Below are 22,339 nucleotides of genomic sequence, written 5' to 3' on the forward strand. Positions count from 1 at the left end.
CAAACTGAGGTAGATAGGCTATATTCCATAGTAAAGTATGATTCACTATTTTTAAAGGGGTTGCCTATATTGAAGGGGCGCTTTAAATATTTTAGAAAGCCTAAGTTTGTCAAACTGAGGTAGATAGGCTATATTCCGTAGTGAAGTATGATTCACGATTTTTAAAGGGGTTGCCTATATTGAAGGGGCGCTTTAAATATTTTAAATAGCCTAAGTTTGTCAACCTGAGGTAGATAGGCTATATTCCGCGGTGAAGTATGATTCACGATTTTTAAAGGGGTTGCCTATATTGAAGGTTAGGTTTAAATATTTTAAATAGCCTAAGTTTGTCAAACTGAGGTAAATAGGCTATATTCCGCGGTGAAGTATGATTCACGATTTTTAAAGGGGTTGCCTATATTGAAGGTTAGGTTTAAATATTTTAAATAGCCTAAGTTTGTCAAACTGAGGTAGATAGGCTATATTCCGCGGTGAAGTATGATTCACGATTTTTAAAGGGGTTGCCTATATTGAAGGGGCGCTTTAAATATTTTAAATAGCCTAAGTTTGTCAAACTGAGGTAGATAGGCTATATTCCGCGGTGAAGTATGATTCACTTTTTTTTAAAGGGGTTGCCTATATTGAAGGGGCGCTTTAAATATTTTAAATAGCCTAAGTTTGTCAAACTGAGGTAGATAGGCTATATTCCGTAGTGAAGTATGATTCACGATTTTTAAAGGGGTTGCCTATATTGAAGGGGCGCTTTAAATATTTTAAATAGCCTAAGTTTGTCAAACTGAGGTAGATAGGCTATATTCCGCGGTGAAGTATGATTCACGATTTTTAAAGGGGTTGCCTATATTGAAGGTTAGGTTTAAATATTTTAAATAGCCTAAGTTTGTCAAACTGAGGTAAATAGGGTGTATTCCATAGTAGAGTATGATTCACTATTTTTAAAGGGGTTGCCCATATTGAAGGGGCGCTCTTAATAATTTTAGAATGCCTAAGTTTGTCAAACTGAGGTAGATAGGCTATATTCCGTAGTGAAGTATGATTCACGATTTTTAAAGGGGTTGCCTATATTGAAGGGGCGCTTTAAATATTTTAAATAGCCTAAGTTTGTCAACCTGAGGTAGATAGGCTATATTCCGCGGTGAAGTATGATTCACGATTTTTAAAGGGGTTGCCTATATTGAAGGGGCGCTTTAAATATTTTAAATAGCCTAAGTTTGTCAAACTGAGGTAGATAGGCTATATTCCGTAGTGAAGTATGATTCACTATTTTTAAAGGGGTTGCCTATAATGAAGGGGCGCTTTAAATATTTTAAAACGCCTAAGTTTGTCAAACTGAGGCAGATAGGCTATATTCCATAGTAGCCGGAGTCAAGATATGCCCTTTCACGCGCGGAGTAATAAGTTACCTTCGGTTTAGGTTAAGTTAGTAAGGGGTCAGTTTGTGGTTTCTTTCTATATTTTCGGCCGGAGTCAAGATATGCCCTTTCACGCGCGGAGTAATAAGTTACCTTCGGTTTAGGTTAAGTTAGTAAGGGGTCAGTTTGTGGTTTCTTTCTATATTTTCGGCCGGAGTCAAGATATGCCCTTTCACGCGCGGAGTAATAAGTTACCTTCGGCTTAGGTTAAGTTAGTAGGGAGTCAGTTTGAGGTTTTTCGCAGACGGAGTCAAGATATGCCCTTTTACGCGCGGAGTAATAAGTTACGTGGAGCTTAGGTTAGATCCGGAGTCGAGTTGTGGGTTTTCCAACACGGAGTCAAGAGATCCCCTTTAGGTTCGAACCGGAGTCGAGTTGTGGTATGTCCCACACGGAGTCAAGAGGTGCCCTTGCGCGCGCGGAGTAATAAGTTACCCTCGGCTTTGGTTCGAACCGGAGTCGAGTTGTGGGTTTTCCCACACGGAGTCAAGAGATGCCCTTTAGGTTCGAACCGGAGTCGAGTTGTGGTATGTCCCACACGGAGTCAACAGATACCCTTACTTGCGCGGAGTAATAAGTTACCTTCGGCTTAGGCTCGAACCGGAGTCAAGAGATGCATGCTTTCGCACGGAGTCACAAGTTACCGGTGGTGTGGTTACGTCACGAACTATCCGACCTCCGTCAGCGGAGTCAGGATGTATGGGTGACGGATGCAGGACATGCTGTCGGAGTCAACTTAGACCGCAATTAACACGTTTCGGAGTCAATAAATACGTAAATTCCGTGATAGGGCAAGGGAGTTAGATCGGTTTAAGGTCGGTTAGATCGACTCCCGCGCTTTGGGGGGAGGTTAGGTCAGGTTAGGCTCCAGTTAGGCCGATCGTTCCTCTTGAAAATCTTAGAGATTGAGCCCCGGCTTGAAATCGAGCGACCTACGGTTTTTCGCCCCCCACCGAAAGGACGATTTTTCTCTTATTTTCCCGAAATTTTTGGGACATAGTCGGGGAACTCCCCGAAAAATGGCCGATTTGACGGCTAAGGAGTGGCCGGACGGGGAAATCGATAAGGGCCGAAAATGTCGGGCGTGAAAAGACGCATAGGATGGCGGAGGTCCGGTGGCGATCGGAGCGGTCGGTCGGCCGGGAAAGGCTGGCGTGGTGTAGCGGTGAGTTTGAAAAAAAAGTGTAACTTTTGATAGAGTGGTCGGAGGGAGCCGAAACTGTGCCAGGTTGTAGGGGAGGTGAAACTATTGAAAAATTTTGTGGACTCTTTTTTTTTTTTTTTTTTTTTTTTTTTTTTAAGATAGTGGTTATTATGTGTCAGTGGGGTCATGACTCGAGGTGGACGCGGGCTTAGAGTGGTCCGGAGTGACGTAGCGGGTGCGGGGTGGACGGCAGAGTAGCGGGCGGGTGGCGGGAGAGGTGTAGGTAGGTTTTCGGGGGGTTGGAAAAGTGAATTTTTAATTTTTTTCCAGTTTGCGGAGGGCTAAGTATGAGGTTGTGAAAGGCGTTCCGGGAAGGCTTGCCGCGGCATTCGCGATACACGGGCGCTAAGTGGGCGCGGGCGCAAGGTGGGGAAGGTAAAATGGAGGGGGAGGGGAGAGGAGACGGCCCCCGGACGGGGGAGTCTGCGGGAGGATCCTCCCTACAGGACTCGTGCGCGAAATTCGGTAATGGGGCATTTTTTTCCAAGTTTTTAAGCGTACATTATAAGAACGCAGCGTTCGATTCGCGATTTTTTAGGAAATTTGGCAACGCAGCGTTGTATTAGCGATTTTTGAGGAAATTTGGCAACGCGGCGTAGTGTTCGCGGACCCCGGTCGAGGTTCTTCTCGAAAGTTTTAAAGGGGTTGCCTACATTGAAGGGGCGCTTCAAATATTTTAAAAAGCCTAAGTTTGTCAAACTGAGGTAGATAGGCTATATTCCATAGTAAAGTATGATTCACTATTTTTAAAGGGGTTGCCTATATTGAAGGGGCGCTTTAAATATTTTAGAAAGCCTAAGTTTGTCAAACTGAGGTAGATAGGCTATATTCCGTAGTGAAGTATGATTCACGATTTTTAAAGGGGTTGCCTATATTGAAGGGGCGCTTTAAATATTTTAAATAGCCTAAGTTTGTCAACCTGAGGTAGATAGGCTATATTCCGCGGTGAAGTATGATTCACGATTTTTAAAGGGGTTGCCTATATTGAAGGTTAGGTTTAAATATTTTAAATAGCCTAAGTTTGTCAAACTGAGGTAAATAGGCTATATTCCGCGGTGAAGTATGATTCACGATTTTTAAAGGGGTTGCCTATATTGAAGGTTAGGTTTAAATATTTTAAATAGCCTAAGTTTGTCAAACTGAGGTAGATAGGCTATATTCCGCGGTGAAGTATGATTCACGATTTTTAAAGGGGTTGCCTATATTGAAGGGGCGCTTTAAATATTTTAAATAGCCTAAGTTTGTCAAACTGAGGTAGATAGGCTATATTCCGCGGTGAAGTATGATTCACTTTTTTTTAAAGGGGTTGCCTATATTGAAGGGGCGCTTTAAATATTTTAAATAGCCTAAGTTTGTCAAACTGAGGTAGATAGGCTATATTCCGTAGTGAAGTATGATTCACGATTTTTAAAGGGGTTGCCTATATTGAAGGGGCGCTTTAAATATTTTAAATAGCCTAAGTTTGTCAAACTGAGGTAGATAGGCTATATTCCGCGGTGAAGTATGATTCACGATTTTTAAAGGGGTTGCCTATATTGAAGGTTAGGTTTAAATATTTTAAATAGCCTAAGTTTGTCAAACTGAGGTAAATAGGGTGTATTCCATAGTAGAGTATGATTCACTATTTTTAAAGGGGTTGCCCATATTGAAGGGGCGCTCTTAATAATTTTAGAATGCCTAAGTTTGTCAAACTGAGGTAGATAGGCTATATTCCGTAGTGAAGTATGATTCACGATTTTTAAAGGGGTTGCCTATATTGAAGGGGCGCTTTAAATATTTTAAATAGCCTAAGTTTGTCAACCTGAGGTAGATAGGCTATATTCCGCGGTGAAGTATGATTCACGATTTTTAAAGGGGTTGCCTATATTGAAGGGGCGCTTTAAATATTTTAAATAGCCTAAGTTTGTCAAACTGAGGTAGATAGGCTATATTCCGTAGTGAAGTATGATTCACTATTTTTAAAGGGGTTGCCTATAATGAAGGGGCGCTTTAAATATTTTAAAACGCCTAAGTTTGTCAAACTGAGGCAGATAGGCTATATTCCATAGTAGCCGGAGTCAAGATATGCCCTTTCACGCGCGGAGTAATAAGTTACCTTCGGTTTAGGTTAAGTTAGTAAGGGGTCAGTTTGTGGTTTCTTTCTATATTTTCGGCCGGAGTCAAGATATGCCCTTTCACGCGCGGAGTAATAAGTTACCTTCGGTTTAGGTTAAGTTAGTAAGGGGTCAGTTTGTGGTTTCTTTCTATATTTTCGGCCGGAGTCAAGATATGCCCTTTCACGCGCGGAGTAATAAGTTACCTTCGGCTTAGGTTAAGTTAGTAGGGAGTCAGTTTGAGGTTTTTCGCAGACGGAGTCAAGATATGCCCTTTTACGCGCGGAGTAATAAGTTACGTGGAGCTTAGGTTAGATCCGGAGTCGAGTTGTGGGTTTTCCAACACGGAGTCAAGAGATCCCCTTTAGGTTCGAACCGGAGTCGAGTTGTGGTATGTCCCACACGGAGTCAAGAGGTGCCCTTGCGCGCGCGGAGTAATAAGTTACCCTCGGCTTTGGTTCGAACCGGAGTCGAGTTGTGGGTTTTCCCACACGGAGTCAAGAGATGCCCTTTAGGTTCGAACCGGAGTCGAGTTGTGGTATGTCCCACACGGAGTCAACAGATACCCTTACTTGCGCGGAGTAATAAGTTACCTTCGGCTTAGGCTCGAACCGGAGTCAAGAGATGCATGCTTTCGCACGGAGTCACAAGTTACCGGTGGTGTGGTTACGTCACGAACTATCCGACCTCCGTCAGCGGAGTCAGGATGTATGGGTGACGGATGCAGGACATGCTGTCGGAGTCAACTTAGACCGCAATTAACACGTTTCGGAGTCAATAAATACGTAAATTCCGTGATAGGGCAAGGGAGTTAGATCGGTTTAAGGTCGGTTAGATCGACTCCCGCGCTTTGGGGGGAGGTTAGGTCAGGTTAGGCTCCAGTTAGGCCGATCGTTCCTCTTGAAAATCTTAGAGATTGAGCCCCGGCTTGAAATCGAGCGACCTACGGTTTTTCGCCCCCCACCGAAAGGACGATTTTTCTCTTATTTTCCCGAAATTTTTGGGACATAGTCGGGGAACTCCCCGAAAAATGGCCGATTTGACGGCTAAGGAGTGGCCGGACGGGGAAATCGATAAGGGCCGAAAATGTCGGGCGTGAAAAGACGCATAGGATGGCGGAGGTCCGGTGGCGATCGGAGCGGTCGGTCGGCCGGGAAAGGCTGGCGTGGTGTAGCGGTGAGTTTGAAAAAAAAGTGTAACTTTTGATAGAGTGGTCGGAGGGAGCCGAAACTGTGCCAGGTTGTAGGGGAGGTGAAACTATTGAAAAATTTTGTGGACTCTTTTTTTTTTTTTTTTTTTTTTTTTTTTTTTTTAAGATAGTGGTTATTATGTGTCAGTGGGGTCATGACTCGAGGTGGACGCGGGCTTAGAGTGGTCCGGAGTGACGTAGCGGGTGCGGGGTGGACGGCAGAGTAGCGGGCGGGTGGCGGGAGAGGTGTAGGTAGGTTTTCGGGGGGTTGGAAAAGTGAATTTTTAATTTTTTTCCAGTTTGCGGAGGGCTAAGTATGAGGTTGTGAAAGGCGTTCCGGGAAGGCTTGCCGCGGCATTCGCGATACACGGGCGCTAAGTGGGCGCGGGCGCAAGGTGGGGAAGGTAAAATGGAGGGGGAGGGAGAGGAGACGGCCCCCGGACGGGGGAGTCTGCGGGAGGATCCTCCCTACAGGACTCGTGCGCGAAATTCGGTAATGGGGCATTTTTTTCCAAGTTTTTAAGCGTACATTATAAGAACGCAGCGTTCGATTCGCGATTTTTTAGGAAATTTGGCAACGCAGCGTTGTATTAGCGATTTTTGAGGAAATTTGGCAACGCGGCGTAGTGTTCGCGGACCCCGGTCGAGGTTCTTCTCGAAAGTTTTAAAGGGGTTGCCTACATTGAAGGGGCGCTTCAAATATTTTAAAAAGCCTAAGTTTGTCAAACTGAGGTAGATAGGCTATATTCCATAGTAAAGTATGATTCACTATTTTTAAAGGGGTTGCCTATATTGAAGGGGCGCTTTAAATATTTTAGAAAGCCTAAGTTTGTCAAACTGAGGTAGATAGGCTATATTCCGTAGTGAAGTATGATTCACGATTTTTAAAGGGGTTGCCTATATTGAAGGGGCGCTTTAAATATTTTAAATAGCCTAAGTTTGTCAACCTGAGGTAGATAGGCTATATTCCGCGGTGAAGTATGATTCACGATTTTTAAAGGGGTTGCCTATATTGAAGGTTAGGTTTAAATATTTTAAATAGCCTAAGTTTGTCAAACTGAGGTAAATAGGCTATATTCCGCGGTGAAGTATGATTCACGATTTTTAAAGGGGTTGCCTATATTGAAGGTTAGGTTTAAATATTTTAAATAGCCTAAGTTTGTCAAACTGAGGTAGATAGGCTATATTCCGCGGTGAAGTATGATTCACGATTTTTAAAGGGGTTGCCTATATTGAAGGGGCGCTTTAAATATTTTAAATAGCCTAAGTTTGTCAAACTGAGGTAGATAGGCTATATTCCGCGGTGAAGTATGATTCACTTTTTTTTAAAGGGGTTGCCTATATTGAAGGGGCGCTTTAAATATTTTAAATAGCCTAAGTTTGTCAAACTGAGGTAGATAGGCTATATTCCGTAGTGAAGTATGATTCACGATTTTTAAAGGGGTTGCCTATATTGAAGGGGCGCTTTAAATATTTTAAATAGCCTAAGTTTGTCAAACTGAGGTAGATAGGCTATATTCCGCGGTGAAGTATGATTCACGATTTTTAAAGGGGTTGCCTATATTGAAGGTTAGGTTTAAATATTTTAAATAGCCTAAGTTTGTCAAACTGAGGTAAATAGGGTGTATTCCATAGTAGAGTATGATTCACTATTTTTAAAGGGGTTGCCCATATTGAAGGGGCGCTCTTAATAATTTTAGAATGCCTAAGTTTGTCAAACTGAGGTAGATAGGCTATATTCCGTAGTGAAGTATGATTCACGATTTTTAAAGGGGTTGCCTATATTGAAGGGGCGCTTTAAATATTTTAAATAGCCTAAGTTTGTCAACCTGAGGTAGATAGGCTATATTCCGCGGTGAAGTATGATTCACGATTTTTAAAGGGGTTGCCTATATTGAAGGGGCGCTTTAAATATTTTAAATAGCCTAAGTTTGTCAAACTGAGGTAGATAGGCTATATTCCGTAGTGAAGTATGATTCACTATTTTTAAAGGGGTTGCCTATAATGAAGGGGCGCTTTAAATATTTTAAAACGCCTAAGTTTGTCAAACTGAGGCAGATAGGCTATATTCCATAGTAGCCGGAGTCAAGATATGCCCTTTCACGCGCGGAGTAATAAGTTACCTTCGGTTTAGGTTAAGTTAGTAAGGGGTCAGTTTGTGGTTTCTTTCTATATTTTCGGCCGGAGTCAAGATATGCCCTTTCACGCGCGGAGTAATAAGTTACCTTCGGTTTAGGTTAAGTTAGTAAGGGGTCAGTTTGTGGTTTCTTTCTATATTTTCGGCCGGAGTCAAGATATGCCCTTTCACGCGCGGAGTAATAAGTTACCTTCGGCTTAGGTTAAGTTAGTAGGGAGTCAGTTTGAGGTTTTTCGCAGACGGAGTCAAGATATGCCCTTTTACGCGCGGAGTAATAAGTTACGTGGAGCTTAGGTTAGATCCGGAGTCGAGTTGTGGGTTTTCCAACACGGAGTCAAGAGATCCCCTTTAGGTTCGAACCGGAGTCGAGTTGTGGTATGTCCCACACGGAGTCAAGAGGTGCCCTTGCGCGCGCGGAGTAATAAGTTACCCTCGGCTTTGGTTCGAACCGGAGTCGAGTTGTGGGTTTTCCCACACGGAGTCAAGAGATGCCCTTTAGGTTCGAACCGGAGTCGAGTTGTGGTATGTCCCACACGGAGTCAACAGATACCCTTACTTGCGCGGAGTAATAAGTTACCTTCGGCTTAGGCTCGAACCGGAGTCAAGAGATGCATGCTTTCGCACGGAGTCACAAGTTACCGGTGGTGTGGTTACGTCACGAACTATCCGACCTCCGTCAGCGGAGTCAGGATGTATGGGTGACGGATGCAGGACATGCTGTCGGAGTCAACTTAGACCGCAATTAACACGTTTCGGAGTCAATAAATACGTAAATTCCGTGATAGGGCAAGGGAGTTAGATCGGTTTAAGGTCGGTTAGATCGACTCCCGCGCTTTGGGGGGAGGTTAGGTCAGGTTAGGCTCCAGTTAGGCCGATCGTTCCTCTTGAAAATCTTAGAGATTGAGCCCCGGCTTGAAATCGAGCGACCTACGGTTTTTCGCCCCCCACCGAAAGGACGATTTTTCTCTTATTTTTCCCGAAATTTTTGGGACATAGTCGGGGAACTCCCGAAAAATGGCCGATTTGACGGCTAAGGAGTGGCCGGACGGGGAAATCGATAAGGGCCGAAAATGTCGGGCGTGAAAAGACGCATAGGATGGCGGAGGTCCGGTGGCGATCGGAGCGGTCGGTCGCCGGGAAAGGCTGGCGTGGTGTAGCGGTGAGTTTGAAAAAAAAGTGTAACTTTTGATAGAGTGGTCGGAGGGAGCCGAAACTGTGCCAGGTTGTAGGGGAGGTGAAACTATTGAAAAATTTTGTGGACTCTTTTTTTTTTTTTTTTTTTTTTTTTTTTTTTTTAAGATAGTGGTTATTATGTGTCAGTGGGGTCATGACTCGAGGTGGACGCGGGCTTAGAGTGGTCCGGAGTGACGTAGCGGGTGCGGGGTGGACGCCAGAGTAGCGGGAGGGTGGCGGGAGAGGTGTACGTAGGTTTTCGGGGGGTTGGAAAAGTGGATTTTTTCATTTTTTTCTCAGTTTGCGGAAGGGCTAAGTATGAGGTTGTAAAAGGCGTTCCGGAAGGCTTGCCGCGGCATTCGCGATACACGGGCGCTAAGTGGGCGCGGGCGCAAGGTGGGGAAGGTAAGATGGAGGGCGAGGCGGAGGGGACGGTCCCCGGACGCGGGAGTCTGCGGGAGGATCCTCTCGTAGGACTCGTGCGCGAAATTCGGTAATCGGAGGTTTTTTGTCAGTTTTTAAAGCGCAGATTATGGAACGTCGCGTTAATTAATGATTTCCAGGAAATTTGGCAACGCAGCGTTGTATTAGCGATTTTTGAGGAAATTTGGCAACGCGGCGTAGTGTTCGCGGACCCCGGTCGAGGTTCTTCTCGAAAGTTTTAAAGGGGTTGCCTACATTGAAGGGGCGCTTCAAATATTTTAAAAAGCCTAAGTTTGTCAAACTGAGGTAGATAGGCTATATTCCATAGTAAAGTATGATTCACTATTTTTAAAGGGGTTGCCTATATTGAAGGGGCGCTTTAAATATTTTAGAAAGCCTAAGTTTGTCAAACTGAGGTAGATAGGCTATATTCCGTAGTGAAGTATGATTCACGATTTTTAAAGGGGTTGCCTATATTGAAGGGGCGCTTTAAATATTTTAAATAGCCTAAGTTTGTCAACCTGAGGTAGATAGGCTATATTCCGCGGTGAAGTATGATTCACGATTTTTAAAGGGGTTGCCTATATTGAAGGTTAGGTTTAAATATTTTAAATAGCCTAAGTTTGTCAAACTGAGGTAAATAGGCTATATTCCGCGGTGAAGTATGATTCACGATTTTTAAAGGGGTTGCCTATATTGAAGGTTAGGTTTAAATATTTTAAATAGCCTAAGTTTGTCAAACTGAGGTAGATAGGCTATATTCCGCGGTGAAGTATGATTCACGATTTTTAAAGGGGTTGCCTATATTGAAGGGGCGCTTTAAATATTTTAAATAGCCTAAGTTTGTCAAACTGAGGTAGATAGGCTATATTCCGCGGTGAAGTATGATTCACTTTTTTTTAAAGGGGTTGCCTATATTGAAGGGGCGCTTTAAATATTTTAAATAGCCTAAGTTTGTCAAACTGAGGTAGATAGGCTATATTCCGTAGTGAAGTATGATTCACGATTTTTAAAGGGGTTGCCTATATTGAAGGGGCGCTTTAAATATTTTAAATAGCCTAAGTTTGTCAAACTGAGGTAGATAGGCTATATTCCGCGGTGAAGTATGATTCACGATTTTTAAAGGGGTTGCCTATATTGAAGGTTAGGTTTAAATATTTTAAATAGCCTAAGTTTGTCAAACTGAGGTAAATAGGGTGTATTCCATAGTAGAGTATGATTCACTATTTTTAAAGGGGTTGCCCATATTGAAGGGGCGCTCTTAATAATTTTAGAATGCCTAAGTTTGTCAAACTGAGGTAGATAGGCTATATTCCGTAGTGAAGTATGATTCACGATTTTTAAAGGGGTTGCCTATATTGAAGGGGCGCTTTAAATATTTTAAATAGCCTAAGTTTGTCAACCTGAGGTAGATAGGCTATATTCCGCGGTGAAGTATGATTCACGATTTTTAAAGGGGTTGCCTATATTGAAGGGGCGCTTTAAATATTTTAAATAGCCTAAGTTTGTCAAACTGAGGTAGATAGGCTATATTCCGTAGTGAAGTATGATTCACTATTTTTAAAGGGGTTGCCTATAATGAAGGGGCGCTTTAAATATTTTAAAACGCCTAAGTTTGTCAAACTGAGGCAGATAGGCTATATTCCATAGTAGCCGGAGTCAAGATATGCCCTTTCACGCGCGGAGTAATAAGTTACCTTCGGTTTAGGTTAAGTTAGTAAGGGGTCAGTTTGTGGTTTCTTTCTATATTTTCGGCCGGAGTCAAGATATGCCCTTTCACGCGCGGAGTAATAAGTTACCTTCGGTTTAGGTTAAGTTAGTAAGGGGTCAGTTTGTGGTTTCTTTCTATATTTTCGGCCGGAGTCAAGATATGCCCTTTCACGCGCGGAGTAATAAGTTACCTTCGGCTTAGGTTAAGTTAGTAGGGAGTCAGTTTGAGGTTTTTCGCAGACGGAGTCAAGATATGCCCTTTTACGCGCGGAGTAATAAGTTACGTGGAGCTTAGGTTAGATCCGGAGTCGAGTTGTGGGTTTTCCAACACGGAGTCAAGAGATCCCCTTTAGGTTCGAACCGGAGTCGAGTTGTGGTATGTCCCACACGGAGTCAAGAGGTGCCCTTGCGCGCGCGGAGTAATAAGTTACCCTCGGCTTTGGTTCGAACCGGAGTCGAGTTGTGGGTTTTCCCACACGGAGTCAAGAGATGCCCTTTAGGTTCGAACCGGAGTCGAGTTGTGGTATGTCCCACACGGAGTCAACAGATACCCTTACTTGCGCGGAGTAATAAGTTACCTTCGGCTTAGGCTCGAACCGGAGTCAAGAGATGCATGCTTTCGCACGGAGTCACAAGTTACCGGTGGTGTGGTTACGTCACGAACTATCCGACCTCCGTCAGCGGAGTCAGGATGTATGGGTGACGGATGCAGGACATGCTGTCGGAGTCAACTTAGACCGCAATTAACACGTTTCGGAGTCAATAAATACGTAAATTCCGTGATAGGGCAAGGGAGTTAGATCGGTTTAAGGTCGGTTAGATCGACTCCCGCGCTTTGGGGGGAGGTTAGGTCAGGTTAGGCTCCAGTTAGGCCGATCGTTCCTCTTGAAAATCTTAGAGATTGAGCCCCGGCTTGAAATCGAGCGACCTACGGTTTTTCGCCCCCCACCGAAAGGACGATTTTTCTCTTATTTTCCCGAAATTTTTGGGACATAGTCGGGGAACTCCCCGAAAAATGGCCGATTTGACGGCTAAGGAGTGGCCGGACGGGGAAATCGATAAGGGCCGAAAATGTCGGGCGTGAAAAGACGCATAGGATGGCGGAGGTCCGGTGGCGATCGGAGCGGTCGGTCGGCCGGGAAAGGCTGGCGTGGTGTAGCGGTGAGTTTGAAAAAAAAGTGTAACTTTTGATAGAGTGGTCGGAGGGAGCCGAAACTGTGCCAGGTTGTAGGGGAGGTGAAACTATTGAAAAATTTTGTGGACTCTTTTTTTTTTTTTTTTTTTTTTTTTTTTTTTTTAAGATAGTGGTTATTATGTGTCAGTGGGGTCATGACTCGAGGTGGACGCGGGCTTAGAGTGGTCCGGAGTGACGTAGCGGGTGCGGGGTGGACGGCAGAGTAGCGGGCGGGTGGCGGGAGAGGTGTAGGTAGGTTTTCGGGGGGTTGGAAAAGTGAATTTTTAATTTTTTTCCAGTTTGCGGAGGGCTAAGTATGAGGTTGTGAAAGGCGTTCCGGGAAGGCTTGCCGCGGCATTCGCGATACACGGGCGCTAAGTGGGCGCGGGCGCAAGGTGGGGAAGGTAAAATGGAGGGGGAGGGGAGAGGAGACGGCCCCCGGACGGGGGAGTCTGCGGGAGGATCCTCCCTACAGGACTCGTGCGCGAAATTCGGTAATGGGGCATTTTTTTCCAAGTTTTTAAGCGTACATTATAAGAACGCAGCGTTCGATTCGCGATTTTTTAGGAAATTTGGCAACGCAGCGTTGTATTAGCGATTTTTGAGGAAATTTGGCAACGCGGCGTAGTGTTCGCGGACCCCGGTCGAGGTTCTTCTCGAAAGTTTTAAAGGGGTTGCCTACATTGAAGGGGCGCTTCAAATATTTTAAAAAGCCTAAGTTTGTCAAACTGAGGTAGATAGGCTATATTCCATAGTAAAGTATGATTCACTATTTTTAAAGGGGTTGCCTATATTGAAGGGGCGCTTTAAATATTTTAGAAAGCCTAAGTTTGTCAAACTGAGGTAGATAGGCTATATTCCGTAGTGAAGTATGATTCACGATTTTTAAAGGGGTTGCCTATATTGAAGGGGCGCTTTAAATATTTTAAATAGCCTAAGTTTGTCAACCTGAGGTAGATAGGCTATATTCCGCGGTGAAGTATGATTCACGATTTTTAAAGGGGTTGCCTATATTGAAGGTTAGGTTTAAATATTTTAAATAGCCTAAGTTTGTCAAACTGAGGTAAATAGGCTATATTCCGCGGTGAAGTATGATTCACGATTTTTAAAGGGGTTGCCTATATTGAAGGTTAGGTTTAAATATTTTAAATAGCCTAAGTTTGTCAAACTGAGGTAGATAGGCTATATTCCGCGGTGAAGTATGATTCACGATTTTTAAAGGGGTTGCCTATATTGAAGGGGCGCTTTAAATATTTTAAATAGCCTAAGTTTGTCAAACTGAGGTAGATAGGCTATATTCCGCGGTGAAGTATGATTCACTTTTTTTTAAAGGGGTTGCCTATATTGAAGGGGCGCTTTAAATATTTTAAATAGCCTAAGTTTGTCAAACTGAGGTAGATAGGCTATATTCCGTAGTGAAGTATGATTCACGATTTTTAAAGGGGTTGCCTATATTGAAGGGGCGCTTTAAATATTTTAAATAGCCTAAGTTTGTCAAACTGAGGTAGATAGGCTATATTCCGCGGTGAAGTATGATTCACGATTTTTAAAGGGGTTGCCTATATTGAAGGTTAGGTTTAAATATTTTAAATAGCCTAAGTTTGTCAAACTGAGGTAAATAGGGTGTATTCCATAGTAGAGTATGATTCACTATTTTTAAAGGGGTTGCCCATATTGAAGGGGCGCTCTTAATAATTTTAGAATGCCTAAGTTTGTCAAACTGAGGTAGATAGGCTATATTCCGTAGTGAAGTATGATTCACGATTTTTAAAGGGGTTGCCTATATTGAAGGGGCGCTTTAAATATTTTAAATAGCCTAAGTTTGTCAACCTGAGGTAGATAGGCTATATTCCGCGGTGAAGTATGATTCACGATTTTTAAAGGGGTTGCCTATATTGAAGGGGCGCTTTAAATATTTTAAATAGCCTAAGTTTGTCAAACTGAGGTAGATAGGCTATATTCCGTAGTGAAGTATGATTCACTATTTTTAAAGGGGTTGCCTATAATGAAGGGGCGCTTTAAATATTTTAAAACGCCTAAGTTTGTCAAACTGAGGCAGATAGGCTATATTCCATAGTAGCCGGAGTCAAGATATGCCCTTTCACGCGCGGAGTAATAAGTTACCTTCGGTTTAGGTTAAGTTAGTAAGGGGTCAGTTTGTGGTTTCTTTCTATATTTTCGGCCGGAGTCAAGATATGCCCTTTCACGCGCGGAGTAATAAGTTACCTTCGGTTTAGGTTAAGTTAGTAAGGGGTCAGTTTGTGGTTTCTTTCTATATTTTCGGCCGGAGTCAAGATATGCCCTTTCACGCGCGGAGTAATAAGTTACCTTCGGCTTAGGTTAAGTTAGTAGGGAGTCAGTTTGAGGTTTTTCGCAGACGGAGTCAAGATATGCCCTTTTACGCGCGGAGTAATAAGTTACGTGGAGCTTAGGTTAGATCCGGAGTCGAGTTGTGGGTTTTCCAACACGGAGTCAAGAGATCCCCTTTAGGTTCGAACCGGAGTCGAGTTGTGGTATGTCCCACACGGAGTCAAGAGGTGCCCTTGCGCGCGCGGAGTAATAAGTTACCCTCGGCTTTGGTTCGAACCGGAGTCGAGTTGTGGGTTTTCCCACACGGAGTCAAGAGATGCCCTTTAGGTTCGAACCGGAGTCGAGTTGTGGTATGTCCCACACGGAGTCAACAGATACCCTTACTTGCGCGGAGTAATAAGTTACCTTCGGCTTAGGCTCGAACCGGAGTCAAGAGATGCATGCTTTCGCACGGAGTCACAAGTTACCGGTGGTGTGGTTACGTCACGAACTATCCGACCTCCGTCAGCGGAGTCAGGATGTATGGGTGACGGATGCAGGACATGCTGTCGGAGTCAACTTAGACCGCAATTAACACGTTTCGGAGTCAATAAATACGTAAATTCCGTGATAGGGCAAGGGAGTTAGATCGGTTTAAGGTCGGTTAGATCGACTCCCGCGCTTTGGGGGGAGGTTAGGTCAGGTTAGGCTCCAGTTAGGCCGATCGTTCCTCTTGAAAATCTTAGAGATTGAGCCCCGGCTTGAAATCGAGCGACCTACGGTTTTTCGCCCCCCACCGAAAGGACGATTTTTCTCTTATTTTCCCGAAATTTTTGGGACATAGTCGGGGAACTCCCCGAAAAATGGCCGATTTGACGGCTAAGGAGTGGCCGGACGGGGAAATCGATAAGGGCCGAAAATGTCGGGCGTGAAAAGACGCATAGGATGGCGGAGGTCCGGTGGCGATCGGAGCGGTCGGTCGGCCGGGAAAGGCTGGCGTGGTGTAGCGGTGAGTTTGAAAAAAAAGTGTAACTTTTGATAGAGTGGTCGGAGGGAGCCGAAACTGTGCCAGGTTGTAGGGGAGGTGAAACTATTGAAAAATTTTGTGGACTCTTTTTTTTTTTTTTTTTTTTTTTTTTTTTTTTTAAGATAGTGGTTATTATGTGTCAGTGGGGTCATGACTCGAGGTGGACGCGGGCTTAGAGTGGTCCGGAGTGACGTAGCGGGTGCGGGGTGGACGGCAGAGTAGCGGGCGGGTGGCGGGAGAGGTGTAGGTAGGTTTTCGGGGGGTTGGAAAAGTGAATTTTTAATTTTTTTCCAGTTTGCGGAGGGCTAAGTATGAGGTTGTGAAAGGCGTTCCGGGAAGGCTTGCCGCGGCATTCGCGATACACGGGCGCTAAGTGGGCGCGGGCGCAAGGTGGGGAAGGTAAAATGGAGGGGGAGGGGAGAGGAGACGGCCCCCGGACGGGGGAGTCTGCGGGAGGATCCTCCCTACAGGACTCGTGCGCGAAATTCGGTAATGGGGCATTTTTTTCCAAGTTTTTAAGCGTACATTATAAGAACGCAGCGTTCGATTCGCGATTTTTTAGGAAATTTGGCAACGCAGCGTTGTATTAGCGATTTTTGAGGAAATTTGGCAACGCGGCGTAGTGTTCGCGGACCCCGGTCGAGGTTCTTCTCGAAAGTTTTAAAGGGGTTGCCTACATTGAAGGGGCGCTTCAAATATTTTAAAAAGCCTAAGTTTGTCAAACTGAGGTAGATAGGCTATATTCCATAGTAAAGTATGATTCACTATTTTTAAAGGGGTTGCCTATATTGAAGGGGCGCTTTAAATATTTTAGAAAGCCTAAGTTTGTCAAACTGAGGTAGATAGGCTATATTCCGTAGTGAAGTATGATTCACGATTTTTAAAGGGGTTGCCTATATTGAAGGGGCGCTTTAAATATTTTAAATAGCCTAAGTTTGTCAACCTGAGGTAGATAGGCTATATTCCGCGGTGAAGTATGATTCACGATTTTTAAAGGGGTTGCCTATATTGAAGGTTAGGTTTAAATATTTTAAATAGCCTAAGTTTGTCAAACTGAGGTAAATAGGCTATATTCCGCGGTGAAGTATGATTCACGATTTTTAAAGGGGTTGCCTATATTGAAGGTTAGGTTTAAATATTTTAAATAGCCTAAGTTTGTCAAACTGAGGTAGATAGGCTATATTCCGCGGTGAAGTATGATTCACGATTTTTAAAGGGGTTGCCTATATTGAAGGGGCGCTTTAAATATTTTAAATAGCCTAAGTTTGTCAAACTGAGGTAGATAGGCTATATTCCGCGGTGAAGTATGATTCACTTTTTTTTAAAGGGGTTGCCTATATTGAAGGGGCGCTTTAAATATTTTAAATAGCCTAAGTTTGTCAAACTGAGGTAGATAGGCTATATTCCGTAGTGAAGTATGATTCACGATTTTTAAAGGGGTTGCCTATATTGAAGGGGCGCTTTAAATATTTTAAATAGCCTAAGTTTGTCAAACTGAGGTAGATAGGCTATATTCCGCGGTGAAGTATGATTCACGATTTTTAAAGGGGTTGCCTATATTGAAGGTTAGGTTTAAATATTTTAAATAGCCTAAGTTTGTCAAACTGAGGTAAATAGGGTGTATTCCATAGTAGAGTATGATTCACTATTTTTAAAGGGGTTGCCCATATTGAAGGGGCGCTCTTAATAATTTTAGAATGCCTAAGTTTGTCAAACTGAGGTAGATAGGCTATATTCCGTAGTGAAGTATGATTCACGATTTTTAAAGGGGTTGCCTATATTGAAGGGGCGCTTTAAATATTTTAAATAGCCTAAGTTTGTCAACCTGAGGTAGATAGGCTATATTCCGCGGTGAAGTATGATTCACGATTTTTAAAGGGGTTGCCTATATTGAAGGGGCGCTTTAAATATTTTAAATAGCCTAAGTTTGTCAAACTGAGGTAGATAGGCTATATTCCGTAGTGAAGTATGATTCACTATTTTTAAAGGGGTTGCCTATAATGAAGGGGCGCTTTAAATATTTTAAAACGCCTAAGTTTGTCAAACTGAGGCAGATAGGCTATATTCCATAGTAGCCGGAGTCAAGATATGCCCTTTCACGCGCGGAGTAATAAGTTACCTTCGGTTTAGGTTAAGTTAGTAAGGGGTCAGTTTGTGGTTTCTTTCTATATTTTCGGCCGGAGTCAAGATATGCCCTTTCACGCGCGGAGTAATAAGTTACCTTCGGTTTAGGTTAAGTTAGTAAGGGGTCAGTTTGTGGTTTCTTTCTATATTTTCGGCCGGAGTCAAGATATGCCCTTTCACGCGCGGAGTAATAAGTTACCTTCGGCTTAGGTTAAGTTAGTAGGGAGTCAGTTTGAGGTTTTTCGCAGACGGAGTCAAGATATGCCCTTTTACGCGCGGAGTAATAAGTTACGTGGAGCTTAGGTTAGATCCGGAGTCGAGTTGTGGGTTTTCCAACACGGAGTCAAGAGATCCCCTTTAGGTTCGAACCGGAGTCGAGTTGTGGTATGTCCCACACGGAGTCAAGAGGTGCCCTTGCGCGCGCGGAGTAATAAGTTACCCTCGGCTTTGGTTCGAACCGGAGTCGAGTTGTGGGTTTTCCCACACGGAGTCAAGAGATGCCCTTTAGGTTCGAACCGGAGTCGAGTTGTGGTATGTCCCACACGGAGTCAACAGATACCCTTACTTGCGCGGAGTAATAAGTTACCTTCGGCTTAGGCTCGAACCGGAGTCAAGAGATGCATGCTTTCGCACGGAGTCACAAGTTACCGGTGGTGTGGTTACGTCACGAACTATCCGACCTCCGTCAGCGGAGTCAGGATGTATGGGTGACGGATGCAGGACATGCTGTCGGAGTCAACTTAGACCGCAATTAACACGTTTCGGAGTCAATAAATACGTAAATTCCGTGATAGGGCAAGGGAGTTAGATCGGTTTAAGGTCGGTTAGATCGACTCCCGCGCTTTGGGGGGAGGTTAGGTCAGGTTAGGCTCCAGTTAGGCCGATCGTTCCTCTTGAAAATCTTAGAGATTGAGCCCCGGCTTGAAATCGAGCGACCTACGGTTTTTCGCCCCCCACCGAAAGGACGATTTTTCTCTTATTTTCCCGAAATTTTTGGGACATAGTCGGGGAACTCCCCGAAAAATGGCCGATTTGACGGCTAAGGAGTGGCCGGACGGGGAAATCGATAAGGGCCGAAAATGTCGGGCGTGAAAAGACGCATAGGATGGCGGAGGTCCGGTGGCGATCGGAGCGGTCGGTCGGCCGGGAAAGGCTGGCGTGGTGTAGCGGTGAGTTTGAAAAAAAAGTGTAACTTTTGATAGAGTGGTCGGAGGGAGCCGAAACTGTGCCAGGTTGTAGGGGAGGTGAAACTATTGAAAAATTTTGTGGACTCTTTTTTTTTTTTTTTTTTTTTTTTTTTTTTTTTAAGATAGTGGTTATTATGTGTCAGTGGGGTCATGACTCGAGGTGGACGCGGGCTTAGAGTGGGCCGGAGTGACGTAGCGGGTGCGGGGTGGACGCCAGAGTAGCGGGAGGGTGGCGGGAGAGGTGTACGTAGGTTTTCGGGGGGTTGGAAAAGTGGATTTTTCATTTTTTCTCAGTTTGCGAAGGGCTAAGTATGAGGTTGTAAAAGGCGTTCCGGGAAGGCTTGCCGCGGCATTCGCGATACACGGGCGCTAAGTGGGCGCGGGCGCAAGGTGGGGAAGGTAAGATGGAGGGCGAGGGCGGAGGGGACGGTCCCCGGACGCGGGAGTCTGCGGGAGGATCCTCTCGGTAGGACTCGTGCGCGAAATTCGGTAATCGGAGGTTTTTTGTCAGTTTTTAAGCGCAGATGATGGAACGTCGCGTTTAATTAATGATTTTCCAGGAAATTTGGCAACGCCGCGGCAGATCGCCGATATCCCAGGAGCCCCTTCGAGGCTCCTCTCGTTAGGACTCGTGCGCGAAATTCGGTAATCGGACGTTTTTTGTCAGTTTTTAAGCGTAGATTATGCTAGGCAGCGTTTAATTAATGATATTCCAGGAAATTTGGGAACGCCGCACCAGATCGCCGATATCCCAGGAGCCCCTTCGAGGCTCCTCTCGTTAGGACGCGTGCGCGAAATTCGGTAATCGGACGTTTTTTGTCAGTTTTTAAGCGTAGATTATGCTAGGCAGCGTTTAATTAATGATATTCCAGGAAATTTGGCAACGTCGCGTTTAATTAGGGATTTTGCAGGAAATTTGGCAACGCCGCATCCAATCAGCGATCTCCGCGGGCTCCCGTCGAGGATCCTCTCGTTAGGACTTGTGCGCGAAATTCGGTAATCGGGGGTTTATTCCCAGTTCTTAAGCGTAGATTATGCTAGGCAGCGTTTAATTATTGATTTTCCAGGAAATTTGGCAACGCCGCACCCGATCGCCGACATCCCCGGACTCGCGTCGAGGATCCTCTCCTTAGGACTTGTGCTCAAAATTCGGTAATCGGGGGTTTTTTCCAGTCTTTTAGAGTAAATTATGCAACGCAGCGTTTAATTACGCATTTTCGAGTAAATTTGGCAACGTCGCGTTTAATTAGGGATTTTGCAGGAAATTTGGCAACGCCGCATCCAATCAGCGATCTCCCCGGGCTCCCGTCTAGGATCCTCTCGTTAGGACTTGTGCGCGAAATTCGGTAATCGGGGGTTTATTTCCAGTTCTTAAGCGTAGATTATGCAACGCAGCGTTTAAGCACGCATTTTCCAGTAAATTTGGCAACGTCGCGTGCGAAAAGGGATTTTGCAGGAAATTCGGCAACGCCGCATTTAAACTCGGATTTCTCCGACTCTACATTTTAGGGGCATTCTAAAAAGCCTCAGTGCAGCCTCAGTTTGACAGACCGAGGTAGTTAGGCTATTTTATAATAAATATATACATATATATTTATTAGCCGACATCATAGTTGTTGCCTATATTTTAGGGGCATACTAAAATGCCTAAGTGCAGCCTCAGTTTGACCGACCGAGGTAGATAGGCTATTTTATAATAAATATATACATATATATTTATTAGCCGACATCATGGATGTTGCCTATATTTTAGGGGCATACTAAAATGCCTAAGTGCAGCCTCAGTTTGACCGACCGAGGTAGATAGGCTAGTTCCGAACCTAACCAGCCGGTTAGGTTCGGAACTTGTACCAGGAGTTAAGTTCGGAACTTAACCGGCTGGTTAGGTTCGGAACTTAACCAGCCGGTTAAGTTCCGAACCTAACCAGCCGGTTAAGTTCCGAACCTAACCAACCGGTTAAGTTCCGAACCTAACCAACCGGTTAAGTTCCGAACCTAACCAGCCGGTTAAGTTCCGAACCTAACCAACCGGTTAAGTTCCGAACCTAACCAGCCGGTTAAGTTCCGAACCTAACCAACCGGTTAAGTTCCGAACCTAACCAGCCGGTTAAGTTCGGAACCTAACCAGCCGGTTAAGTTCCGAACCTAACCAACCGGTTAAGTTCCGAACCTAACCAACCGGTTAAGTTCCGAACCTAACCAACCGGTTAAGTTCCGAACCTAACCAGCCGGTTAAGTTCCGAACCTAACCAGCCGGTTAAGTTCCGAACCTAACCAGCCGGTTAAGTTCCGAACCTAACCAGCCGGTTAAGTTCCGAACCTAACCAGCCGGTTAAGTTCCGAACCTAACCAACCGGTTAAGTTCCGAACCTAACCAACCGGTTAAGTTCCGAACCTAACCAACCGGTTAAGTTCGGAACCTAACCAGCCGGTTAAGTTCCGAACCTAACCAGCCGGTTAAGTTCCGAACCTAACCAGCCGGTTAAGTTCCGAACCTAACCAGCCGGTTAAGTTCCGAACCTAACCAGCCGGTTAAGTTCCGAACCTAACCGATCCCCGGTTAGGTTCGGCACGTAAAGCAGAGGTTAGGTTAGGTTAGGTTAGCTCTCGTCAGTAGGAGCAGAAAAGGTGAGAGAAAAATAGAGTTTTTCCGTCCGACGCGTTTTTCGGGGGCTATCGATTTTTTTGATTTTTTTTTTTCGGGATTTTTCCGAAAAATGGCCGATTTGACGGCTAAGGAGTGGCCGGACGGGGAAATCGATAAGGACCGAAAATGTCGGGCGTGAAAAGACGCATAGGATGGCGGAGGTCCGGTGGCGATCGGAGCGGTCGGTCGGCCGGGAGAGTCGAAAAACGGAGCCGGAAAGGGGAAATTCGATTTTTTTCCCCTCCGTTTTGACGGGGTTGCAGCGGGGGCCACCGATGGTCCAGGAAGGAGAAGCGGACGGTTTCCTACGTAAAAAGTCGCGTACTTTCGATTGCGATAGGTGGCGAGGCGCGGAAAGGGGTTTTCAGGGCGGTTTCGGCGGTGGGAAGTGGGTGACTTATCATTCGGAGGACTTTCGGAGTTGTCAACTTGGACGAGGCCGTAGGGGCTTTTGCGGTGGTCTGAGGAGGGCGGTCCCATTTGAGTTTTTTTAGGGGACCGGTAGGGGTATCCAGCGGGCCCGGAGCCGAAGGGCTGGGAGGCGTTTCTTATT

General features: G+C 45.0%; 1 protein-coding gene and 1 long non-coding RNA gene across 8 annotated transcripts in view; one reads left to right on the forward strand and one right to left on the reverse strand.

The window, feature by feature from the left end:
* LOC109043781 (putative nuclease HARBI1) overlaps nucleotides 1-22,339 on the forward strand; it is a 107,227-nt gene that overhangs the window by 23,311 nt on the left and 61,577 nt on the right. The gene's annotated exons all lie outside the window — the stretch shown is intronic.
* The window catches only part of LOC140225291 (uncharacterized), a 145,090-nt gene continuing 140,749 nt past the window's right edge, over nucleotides 17,999-22,339 (reverse strand). The window contains exon 2 of the long non-coding RNA XR_011900417.1: nucleotides 17,999-20,267. This is a non-coding gene — a long non-coding RNA (uncharacterized lncRNA). The remainder of the gene's footprint in view (nucleotides 20,268-22,339) is intronic.

Source organism: Bemisia tabaci, chromosome 8 (assembly GCF_918797505.1).
Source record: "Bemisia tabaci chromosome 8, PGI_BMITA_v3".
In the NCBI taxonomy this organism is placed as follows: domain Eukaryota; kingdom Metazoa; phylum Arthropoda; class Insecta; order Hemiptera; family Aleyrodidae; genus Bemisia; species Bemisia tabaci.